At 34.0% G+C, this 12,070-nt stretch overlaps 1 protein-coding gene across 5 annotated transcripts in view; it reads left to right on the top strand.

The window, feature by feature from the left end:
• gus (splA/ryanodine receptor domain and SOCS box containing gustavus) overlaps positions 1–12,070 on the top strand; it is a 254,306-nt gene that overhangs the window by 103,391 nt on the left and 138,845 nt on the right. For 3 of the 5 annotated variants that reach the window (XM_089642876.1, XM_089642947.1, XM_089642795.1), the window contains exon 2: positions 9,313–9,377. The exons of the other annotated variants lie outside the window; for them this stretch is intronic. The gene's annotated coding sequence lies outside the window, so the exon portion shown is untranslated. The remainder of the gene's footprint in view (positions 1–9,312; positions 9,378–12,070) is intronic. 5 annotated transcript variants of the gene reach the window in all.

The following is a 12,070-nucleotide window of genomic DNA, read 5'->3' as shown; positions in this document are numbered from 1 at the left end:
ATTATTATATTTAAAGAACGGGGAAACATAGTTTTAGGTAGTCGGTTTCTGCTGACCCAGTTGAGTAATATTGACAAAAATTAGAATGACAATAGAAAACCTGAATTTTCAGTAATAAAGTTTAACAATTTTTCCAGTTGTTTCTTTAAAATCTTATTTTCACAAAACGAACATTTAGGTTAATCACGTGTATTTTAATTTTTTTCATAAATCAGTTATTACAATATTGGTCAGTGTCGCATACGATAATAATATGTTAAATGTATTGTTGACTGAGCCTATCTAAGTCCTGTTTTGACTCTACCATTTTGCAATTCCGTAAATTTTTTTGCTGTTCCGTCTGTGTCCGGTCAATCCTGTCAAGATGGTAGCCTTGTTCGGTAGTTCCTTTTTATTTCGCAAGAGCGCGTCAGCGTCGGAGTAATCAACATACGCGAAGTCGACTGTTCACAGAACTATTAGTTTAGTTAGATTGTTTTGTTTTGCCCTGACAGTTAGTTCCGAATTGAGCATAAATAAACGAAATATACAAAAGTGATTAATACAAAATGTATGCGTTATTTAAACTTATATCGGGCTTGAAAAAAAAAACATTTAATTACAATTAGATATTGTAGAATGTAGATAATATATATAAGTGACATATTATGCTAGCATACCGGAAAATAACTTTTTCTTTGTGTATACTTTCCCATTGAATCTAACTTTTTCATCTCGCGTGTGTTCTGCTTCCAGCGTTGCTTTCTTTCCTGATATTCTTATTTTCCATAGTTCATATCTACGATTATTAAAGTAACAATTTTTGCATACCTACACGAAAAAAATTAGAATTTCTACTTTGTTAAGAATCTCTTCAAATTATTGGTAATCCGGTTAAACACGGGATTTCAGGCCCGTAACGAATGTATTAATAGGTTTCCTGTTAAACTTTTAGTAAAATATTAATATTTACACGATGTCGGAACACGTGTTCATAAAAATCCCAATATTTTCGCATTTTGTCATCATAAGGCAAATGCAGGCGCATGAACACGTGTTCATATATACTATGAATTTACTACAAGTTTATCAGAAAACGGTAATTTGAAGAGATTCTTAATAAATTAGCAATACTCATTTTTCGCCATGTAATAATAATCACGTTTCGATAGCGTATTTACATTATATTATATAGCTTCTAAAAAAATTGTTAAGTATTTTGAAAGTAATTTTTATTTAGTTTTAAATTTTAACATGTTATATGTAGTGTACATCTATACTATAAAAAAATTCGGGTGAAATGCAGATTACGCCAAACTCTGGGAATTGGATAAAAATGCACTTTCTAGATGAGAAAAGTGTGTAGAAACTCATTAAAAAAAGAATTAAGGCGCGGAAGAATAAATTGAGGGAGATACAGCCGATCAAAGTTTAATAAAATTGCACTTCGCGATCTGAGGGTAAAATTCGGAGTCACTCGAATAACCGAAATTGAACTTGATTTAGACTAATTTAGGGCTGGGGAATCCGAATCTGAATTATCTGAGAATTAGGTGGGGGTCGGCACTATTAACTGAGTTATAGGGTTTTGAAATTTCGTACGCGATACATAGAAACCACGTTTTATTTATCAACAATCAACTATGACCTAAGAAAATCAAATTAATAACTATTTTAATTTCAGTAGTGCCAACCAAAAAAAGAAAAGTGTTGCCATATAATAATAATATTTTTTTACAAAATAGGTTAGGTTTTTAGTTTGGGTTAGAGTAGGCAGAAGAACATGGGAAAAAGGTATTAGAATTAAATCACAAACCAGTCTATACAAACCTAGCGTAGCCCACAAACTACTTGAAAACTGGGATATAACTCTAAAGGGGACGCGAGCAGGCGTTATTAAAGGGGCAATTTTGTGTAACAGGAAATAACATGGAAAAAAGGTATTAGTATTAAATCACAAACCGTCTATACAAACCTAGCGTAGCCCACAAACTACTTGAAAACTGGGATAAAACTCTAAAGGGGACGCGAGTGGGCGTTATTAAAGGGTCATTTTTTTGTTATAGAAAATCACAGTTAGGTTAGGTTATATACAGGGTGTATCGGCACGTACCCGACAAACTTTAACCAGCTATTCCTTAGCATATTTGGAGTAAAAAATCTTATGTGCACTTTGCTGTCCGGTAACGTTTTTTTTTAATAAAAAATTTATTATTCATATTTTCACCACATGTCACCACTGTTTTATCCTTTGATAAAGTTTGAAAACCCATCTGGCAAATATTTTATTCGAATTCCGTTGAATAATGCACGTGTGTACCTATATTGGCGCACGTTTACAGTCACAACGAAATAGCACGGCACCATTCGTTTCATTTTTAACTATTATTATTTAGTGTGTGCGAAAGAGCGAAGACGCTTTTTGACACACTTGCTTATAACAGCTGTTTAACACGAAACGCAATGCCAATGACAGTGATGTAGTGCGGAAATTTTAAAAAAATTTGTTTTTAATTGAAAAAAAAATGCTACCGGACAGCAAAGTGCCCATAACATTTTTTACTCCAAATGTGCTAAGGAATAGCTGGTTAAAGTTTGTCGGGTTAGTGCCGATACACCCTGTATATATACATAAATTAAGTATTTACAAGATTTTAAATAATAAACTACCAATCTGGCAAATGATATTTAATTTTCAGAATTTTCCATGCATTGATATTATTATATGGCAACACTTTTTATTTTTTGGTTGGCACTACTGAAATTTCAAAAGTATTAAAAAGTTTTTAATTTGATTTTCTTAACAGTGACAAAATATGGCGGCGGGCTGTCCGAATATGGTCATAATATCAGATCGCGAAGTGCAATTTTATTAAACTTTGATCGGCTGTATCTCCCTCAATTTATTCTTCCGCGCCTTAATTATTTTTTTAATGAGTTTCTACACACTTTTCTCATCTAGAAAGTGCATTTTTATTCAATTCCCAGAGTTTGGCGTAATCTGCATTTCACCCAAAAATTCTATTACCTACGCACTAATATTTAAACTTCGCAACATTGAGACGTACCCACGAAAGACTTTTGGCTTCCTTGACATTTAAAGGGAGTTCATTGGACATTTTGAAACCTTTATAATCAATATTGTTTTGTGTTGCCGATAAATTTGTCTTAAGAAGCCTAAATTCGTTGCAGCTTCTCGTAGGAGAGCCGGGACTGTACTTTTAATACTAATGGTATAATTTCCAAGAAGACTCAAAAGTCTTTTCGACCATAATATCTGTAGGTATAGGGGATAGAATTTATTTCTTAAAATATGGTTAAAATAACGTGCTACTAGTAAGTGCCTGTGCCAGTGTATTTAAAAAAAATATGTCTATGAATCTGTGTAGGTAGGTAAATGAAATTGTTTTGGAATTGGTTTGTGGCTTAGAGTATCCGTATTGACTAAGGCAATTCTGTAAAAGTGACTGTGGGGGTATTTCACTATCTCTGATTATGTTCTGACTAAGCACTAATCCGCGGATTAGTCATTTTTTCGTTTTCACTATATCTAAATAACGCTAACGCTCGGGTTAAAGTTCGATTTGACTAATCAGTGCTCGGACTTCACGTTAGGCGCTATTCCTCGAATCAAATATGGCGTCAAAACATTCCGAGTTTGACAGCTGAGAAGTGAGTCGAATTTTGTTGAATGAATTTGAATGCTTGTATGATCCATCCTGAATTATTTGATTGTGTTCAAAATAAGAAACAATGTATTAATTCGACACGAATCTATCTAAAATGACCTGATAATCAACATAACATAACAAAAAAAATGCACACTTCGCGGTGTGCGGACTGTGACGCATGACAGCCGTGGCAGTAGATGGAGTAACTGCAAACATTTTGCGATGTTGCCAGACTTTTTCGAGTGTTATCTATCCGGAAGCTCGAAACAATGGTGAAACGGTCGCCGTTGAATAACGAAGTTATTCTGATCTTTAAAGCCAGCCAACGGATAGCTAGTCAGATATTTAGCCCGACATAGTGAAATACCCCCTGTATCCAATAACCGCACGTGTGGAGCTATTTCTGTTGTAGAGTGGCATCTTTTCAGTCAAATAGTATCGAAATAAACCGCCGTTCCAATGGGAAGCTTCTTATGCGCGCTTTCCGTGGCGATTTCGATGAAGGCACATAAATGTCGTATTTACAGTCCAATACAATTTACAGTCGAATGTATTTGTTTACTAATGGGCCATGTGTTTGTTTGCCTATTTATGTTTAAATCAAAATATGTGTTACAGAGTTCGATTTGCAGAACTTCATAACATTTTATTTAAATGGTAAAATCATACCAGGCAGGCAACAGAATTTAAATTACTAAATTATAAAGTAATTATAAGATAATTTAATTTTATGCTGCATAAAATGAAATAATGCTTTATCCAGTTTTGTGGTTGTGGTTTTGAATGGATTTTGAATGATTAAATTAAATAGCCCCCGGTGGATGATGCGCACAAATCATTTGCATCATTTAATTTATGGCGATTGAATTTTTCGAGAACCTCATAATTTGCTTTTGAGTTGTCGGCAAAAATATCTACAATTATTCTAGTTTCTTTTTTTAATATCTTGATTTTATGTTGTCATAAGCCTAGAATAAATTCATTATCAGTACTGTAAAAATATATTGCAGTTTCGGAGTTCCTACTTATGGACGGATTTTTTTGTATAATGTGACAAATTCTTTAAGTTCTGGACGCTTAGTTTTTTGTTATAATTTGCTGTTTATGTGAAAATCTGTAATTGGATTTTATTTTTAAGTTATTATTTTATTTGTATTGTTTATAAGTTTATTATTTATTTTAAAAAAACTGTTGGTTTTCCTAAATAACTAAATAATGTTCCGATGAATTCTGATCTGATTTATACATTTTTTGACGAATTTGCGTATTTCATCGCTGGGGGTCAATGCGCTACCCGCCGAATCAATTTCAACTTCATCGCGACCAGCACAGTGCGCTGTGGTCCCTCCTCTCTTCCCACACCTGGGGAGATACTGTAAGATGGTTAATTACTCTTTTTTACATCAGATTTCGACTACCACAATAGGGCATGTGCAGTGGCGTAGCTAGGTAACCAAGGGCCCTGGGGCAAATTAATAAATGGGGCCCCACTGCTATGTAAACTGATTGGGTTTTATCAAATATGAAATATACAAACACTTTAAAAATGCCAAGCTACTTAAGCTCTTTTTGTGCACTGCAGACTGCAGGGCAGGTAATAAAAATATTAAACAGTAACGACATAAATTACAATTAATACTTGGTGTAGGTTTGGCTAATAAAACGAAATAGAGAAGATTCAAGGGTTTAGGTCGGGCCTACCAACTGACTAAATAAAAATTATATTTAAAAAAATTTCCTAGCTTTAGTTTTCGCAAAAATATCAATGACTTCGTTTAAATCCAGGCTTGATGTGGTTTTGTTTTCAATAGCTATTAGCGATAAATGTGTCGGAGTCGAGTTTGGCCCATCTTATTTCTTAAATATTTTTTTATTATTTTTAATTTGCTAAATGACCTTTCAGCTGCTGCAGAAGTGACAGGAATTGTAAAGAATAATAAAATTCCATATTTGCTCATTATTTCCTTACATAATTGGTGAACAGTCCATGCTTGAGTTAGTTGAGGTAAAACTAGATGGTAAATATTAATAGTATTGAAGTGAAAAACTAGGGCCTATTACCTATATCAGAATATTTTCTTTGGAATTCGTCACACTTTTGTAATAAAGTTGCTTCATCAACATGTAATAAAAATGTTGGTGTTAGAAAATCGAATATATGACAGACTGCACTCAAACATTATTCCTTTGTGAAGCAAATAACCAGCAGGGTTGACAATAGGCAGCGTCTAGTATTTTGGAATAACACAACCAAAAACGATTAACTGGCCCATATTTAGAACACGAAAAGTAGTACGATTTTGAAAAACACATATTGTTCTGGTTGATGTTTGTTGGAAAAGGTCCTGAAGGCTGTAAAGGCTCCATATCAAGAATTTGACGTTTTTCGAAGAAATTGGGAAAAAATGAGGAAAGGGGAAAATGGGGAAAAATGTGGGGAAAATAGGGAAAGGGAGAAATTGGGAAAATGTGGGAGATTATGGGAGAAAGGTATAAGGCAGGGGGGAGGAATGTAGGGGGGAACCTGCGCCCTGACAAAGGACGTTTCGACTTTTGTGAAATGTTTCTTCTTGATGAGCACCAGGGAGCCGGGAGAAAGAAGAAGGCCAGGTTGAAGTGAAGGTCCAGGGCAGAAGAGGCTTGAAGAGGCAGTCAGGGCAGTCCAGGAGAGATGTGGTCGGTTCGATGGTTGCTGGATCTCTGCCGAATTGCGCAAGTTTTCTGCCTTTTAAAGGACCAACGGGCTCGGCTCTCCCTTTGTTAGCGAGAAATTCCGAGAATTGTTTTGGGTTCCCGGAATTTTCACAGGGCAGAGCGCCGCTGTTGCGCAACTCGATTGGGGACGAATTTGACTAGGTCCCTGACTGTTCTTCAATCCACTTGCCCGGGTCATATTTTATTTTTAAATATTTTGCACAAATTTACATATTAAAAGGGAATTGATATTTAAAGGGAAGCCTTGCACAATATTCAATTTTGTGCAAACGGCGAGTTTTGTAAAGGAGACTGCGTTTGCACAATTTCAAATTTCATGCAAGTCTTCCATGTTTTGTACAAATTTATTATGATAGGTATTTTAATTTATAAGAGGGTATTGGGGGGTCAAGCCTTTGTTTTTTGTCTATAATGATGACTGCTTGACCCCGTGGTTTTATTTATTAGTCAATTTTGTAGATAAGATTACAGATTTTTATACAAGTTTTAGAGAGAGAATTTGTTGCACAAATTCGAAAATGCGCAGAGGTAAGTTTGTAAAGGAACTACCTCTGCGTAAATTCAAATTTATGCAAATTAATTTAAGTCGGTGTACAACGTCCGGTACAGGCTGACTAAAAAACTTGTCAATTTTGGGCAATTTTTGTTTACTATCTTCTCTTTCTTGGCGTTGTTTGCGTTTAAATGCACTACTGGGTTTCTTATTTTTATCCATATTTTAATACGCTACAAGTGTCGTTGGGGAATGATGCACATATCACTATCCGTCAAATTGACAACACTGCCAACCTACAGAAAGAATTTAGGGGAATTCCCTAGGCATTACTTTTGAATTTCTCTCAACTGATTTGTCATGATTAAAGTGGGGTTGCAAGTTGCAACCTGTCATATTTATTTTGAAAATGGGAGAAATTTCCAAAAGTTCAGTTCGATCGAGATTTCTGGTAAGGATTCGAGGGCCCCCTGAGCTTGAGGGCCCCGGGGCACTGCCCCGCGTAGCCCCTAGGTAGCTACGCCGCTGGGCATGTGCCATACACGGAGAAAATGAGTATTGCTAATTCATTAAGAATCTAATATAGATGAATAGGTTTTCTGGTAAATTTTTAGTTAAAATATGAATATATTATCACGATGTCGGAACACGTGTTGATAAAAATCTTAATTTTCTCGCATTTCGTCATTATATATTATCAAAGCAAATGCAGGTGCATGAACACATGTTCCGATATATTAGGAATACACATATATATGAATAAAGAAGAAAAAAAATATTTTAAAGTATGCAACATAATTCTGCATATTTTATTGTTTTAGTCGAGGGTACATACAGTTCATAATAATATCCCTTGTTGTCAATTTAGTGTACTTAAATCATTTCATTGTTTTTACTGCCGCACGTGTAAATTCGTCCTATGGTTAGTTGATGAACAATTTAATTTCGACTTAAATTTGTGCCAGTTTTTCAAGCGGCAGGTCTGATGCTAAATCCGAGTACAGCCAAATGATGCGAACTTGTTTTTTATTGCAACACTTGAAAGGTTGCCTATTGTCTCTATCCGCTTAAATTCCAAACACGCAAATTCGTTGCGAACTTATGCAATATTTTGGCGAGGGAAATAATATTCTTGTAGAACCCAATCTCATAGATCTCCGTTTGAAAGTAAAATAACTATTGGTCTTTTTGAAATAAATATATAAAATGACGTGTAAAATAATGAACAACTTCTCCTTTAAGTGATTTTTAGACAAGTTCATCATGTTTTGTTTTATAAGTTAATTTATCATGTAAAAAAATGTTTTCTTTTCGACTGAACACCGATACCATCCGCAACTGGCTTCGAACAAATGCTACAAAATTTTAATTAACGATCAATCTAGAACCCAACAACTTCACGTGACATTTTCGATATATGATAATGATCAGTGTATTGTCTTAAGTAAAGGCGCTGTATTCAAATCATTGAACTTAAATTCGTTTTTAGATTTCAGAAAAATGTCAATACTATGAAACTCGAATTTTTTGAGTTTATATTAATATTAAATTCGCTATCAAACTTTACATTGTCTTTTTACTGTGTTGACATTACAGTACCTACATACCTACTGAGTGATATTTATAAAACACTCGCTAAATCAACCACTAATTTATTAATACTTAGGACCGGTTGTTTCACAGAATTTGAACAATTCATAAAATTTCAATGTTAATTTTCAAGTTCTGTGAAAAACCTAATAACGTTCTGTTATTACATTATTAGGAGGCCAGTTGCTTCGAAGAACTGAAGTAATAACAGTACTTTAATAGAACTTGAAATATAACTATAATTTGAAATTTCATGAATTGTTCATATTCTGTCAAACAACCAGTCCTTAGTTGTTCACACATTTTGAGTAATTTATTTACATTATGTGAATGTAGTAAATTTATTGAAGGTCTCACGTTTCACAATATTTTTGAAAACATCAAATGAAAATAATTATTAAATACACGTATTTGCCATATAATAATCTCAGAACCCTGATATACAGGATGTCCGGGGGTAAAGTGCACTAACTTTGGGAGGTAATTCTACATGATGGTAGAAGTAAAAAAGATAAATAACTTTTTTCGAAATTACAACTTTGTTTCCCACACTAAAATATTTTTCCATCGAAGAATATTTATTTTCCCATGCAAACAATTCAACTTTTTTACCTTAAAACGTTTGAATTTCGAAAAAGGTTACTTATCTTTTCTTCCTTTAAAATTATGTAGAATCACCCCCTGAAGTAAGTGTACTTTTCCCCCGGACACCCTGTATTTGTTTTAAAATATATTTAGTAGTAGATTATTGTGGTTGCTGGTCACTCGGTTCTTTAAGATGCTACCACATTTACCTAAAGTAAGTTAGCTTTATTCTATCACTGTATTTGAAATGTTTTAATTATTGTGTCTGTTTTGTTTCAGGTATGTTCGTGAGTTCTGGTTAACATTGCTGCAGCACTTTTGGATTTCCCGACTCTTGTTTTAAGGTGAGTTGTGGCTCCAAAATGCTTCAAAACGGCTAAACTATATATGAACTCTTCCCAAAAATGAACTAACACCATTTTATCAAATGTTTTCCTTATAACACGACATTAAAATACACCTAGCATTAGTGACTCATTTTAATATCTGGTTGGTATGCTCATATCCTTAATCTATCGTGATCGGATCAATACATCCTAAATCTAGCACCGCCTTTCGTGGCCAGAGCAACTAAATTTAATGTTAAAACAATTCAAAATTGACGTAGTGGTTTACAAGGTAAACTGCATTATGTAGAACTTACTACAAATTAAAGCCTTTCACTTCGTAGAGCTATACTTGGTTATTGGAGGTAACCAGACACTTAAATAGTAAAGTAGATACAAAATGTATGCTGTGTAGAGACAAATTCAAATAACCATAACTTCTCTAAGCCAATAAACGCATCCTGGCAGAAGGAAATAATCCTCAAATTCATTTAGTGCTATTAAAAATGTTTACTAATTATTTTTATTCGCCTTCATTCATATTTCTCTGCTAGACGGAAGGATCAGCCTCCAGAAGCAGTTTTAAGGTTATTTAACCTTTAGGCCAGAGGAATTAATCTAGACACTTGCCAAAACACTTATTTTCTTTCACTTTCAAACACGTCACTTGACTTTTCTACCATCTCAAAGCTACAAACTAAAACTGGTATTTTCAGATTTCGCTGGCTAGAGGAATGTTCAGAACACAAAACATAAAGAATAAAATTTTAAATTGTAGGTATGTACTATAGGTTAGATTTGAAATAATGATTTCAGCTTTGTTTTCGTTTATGGACCTGATTTTTTGAAGAGATTGATTTTAAGTTTCTTCCTAAATTCTGTTATGTGAGTATCCGACCTAGCTCATGTGGGAAATAATTTTAAAGTTTGAAACCAAAATCGTTTTTCTACGGAAATGCGATGTCCGAATTTGTATCACCTGGACTGCTGAATTAATGCTGTAGAAGTGAGATCCCGAATAGAAGAGGAGTGATTTGAATTAGTTTTAATTTAATTTTATACTAACTAAAACATGTTTAAATGAATTAATTAATAAAGAATTTTAAAATAAAAACGAAATTTTTTGCAGAATCTCATACAAGTTAGGAGGCTGCTTTGAATGAGTGTCCCGGCCTTGTGATCTAGGGGGTTTTGGCTGAACGCGGTTTAATTTGTCCAAAGAAGCAAAGCTAGCAGTCCATAATGAAGTGCTAATACTTACCCCGATGTATGGCAGTGAGGCGTGGAACTGGCAGAGGAAGGATTAAAGTAGACTGAATGCCATAGAAATGAGATCCCTGAGGCGTATATGTGGTAAAACAATGTATGGTCGTGTGAGAAATGTGGAGATTCGCAAATAATGCAAGAGATGTATGAATGTTAATGAGGCAAGGAGTGTGTGCTAAGACCGAGTTGTTTGGCGCTCCGTCCTCTCTGCATACCCCTATGGGGAAACGGCGTGATGGTTAGTTAGTTAGACTGCGTTTTACTTCCTTCCAACCGAAGGCTCTTGATGTTCCAATTAGATTTTAGTTGGGTGAATTATGATTTTCAGTAATGCACAATGATTTTTAAATTTAGTATGCTCTCTTTCGTGCTGTGTCTGCCAATTACTAGATTATTACTATTTTGTTTTTTAATTTTGCAAGAGACAATGGGGAATTTCATTCGACATTTCAACAATTATTTTTCAACATAATTTATAATGAACTATAATTACTGTTGTCTGCCCCAAATCGTTTTGACTGAACTGTATATCGTGTGAGTGTCCTTTTATTGCTGAAACATGACACAATATTCTCAGTCTAAAAAACCACAATTAGGAAAGGTTTCCTGCTGATACTATAATCTTTTAAAACCTGTTTGTTACCTACGTTAGTACATACTACATAGCAAGTATTTACATATTCTGTAATGAGGTTAATTCGATCAACAGTTGACGAATGACACGTGCACCAAACAAATTTTGACAATAATGGGCGTCAGGACATTGGATTATTGTGCGCTTTTATGGAACGAGATAATAACAATTAGGAAGTTTGCGCCATTCACATTATAATGTCCTCTTTAAACTCACTTGCTGAATTCAGCCAAGCGTGCTTTCTAAGGCGACCCTTAAGGCCCCGTAGTAAGCGTTCTTTGAATGGTTTGATATTGAGATATGTAAATACGAATGTTAGAGGGAACCCGCCTATATTTAAAAAAAACTATAATAATTAAGCGAAACTGGAGAAAATATTTAATTAAACACGACTTGTTTGAAATACAGCCAAAATCTCTCGACAAATGCTTTAGTTGCATTTAAAAATACACTGTGACTTTTTTCATTCCTATAACATATTAAATAAGTGAACATAACGTGTTTTCAATATTTTTCGGAGCTTACTTTGCGATTTTTTCCATAAAGGTAATTTTATATAATCAACGTTTCGGCGTAACAGATATCTTCAAAAATAACTTTTTTTAAACTTGTTATAAATCGGTTAAAATTGGGTATGCGGGTGCTTAATGTGAAATAACTATTTTAGATTAATCTTTACTAAGAATCGCTTTATATTATGAATACAAAAAATATGCTTTGGATAAATTTTCCTATCGTTTCGCTTGAGTAGAAATAAAAAAAAGTATTTTTCCTTTGGAAATTGTAAGTAAAGTATGAGTAACAACAAATG

The sequence above is a fragment of the Hesperophylax consimilis genome, chromosome 1 (assembly GCF_061612785.1).
Source record: "Hesperophylax consimilis isolate HC1 chromosome 1, BYU_Hcon_1.0, whole genome shotgun sequence".
Classification (NCBI taxonomy): Eukaryota; Metazoa; Arthropoda; class Insecta; order Trichoptera; family Limnephilidae; genus Hesperophylax; species Hesperophylax consimilis.
The sequence above is the reverse complement of the archived record's forward strand: the minus strand, read 5'-3'. Positions and strand labels throughout refer to the sequence as shown.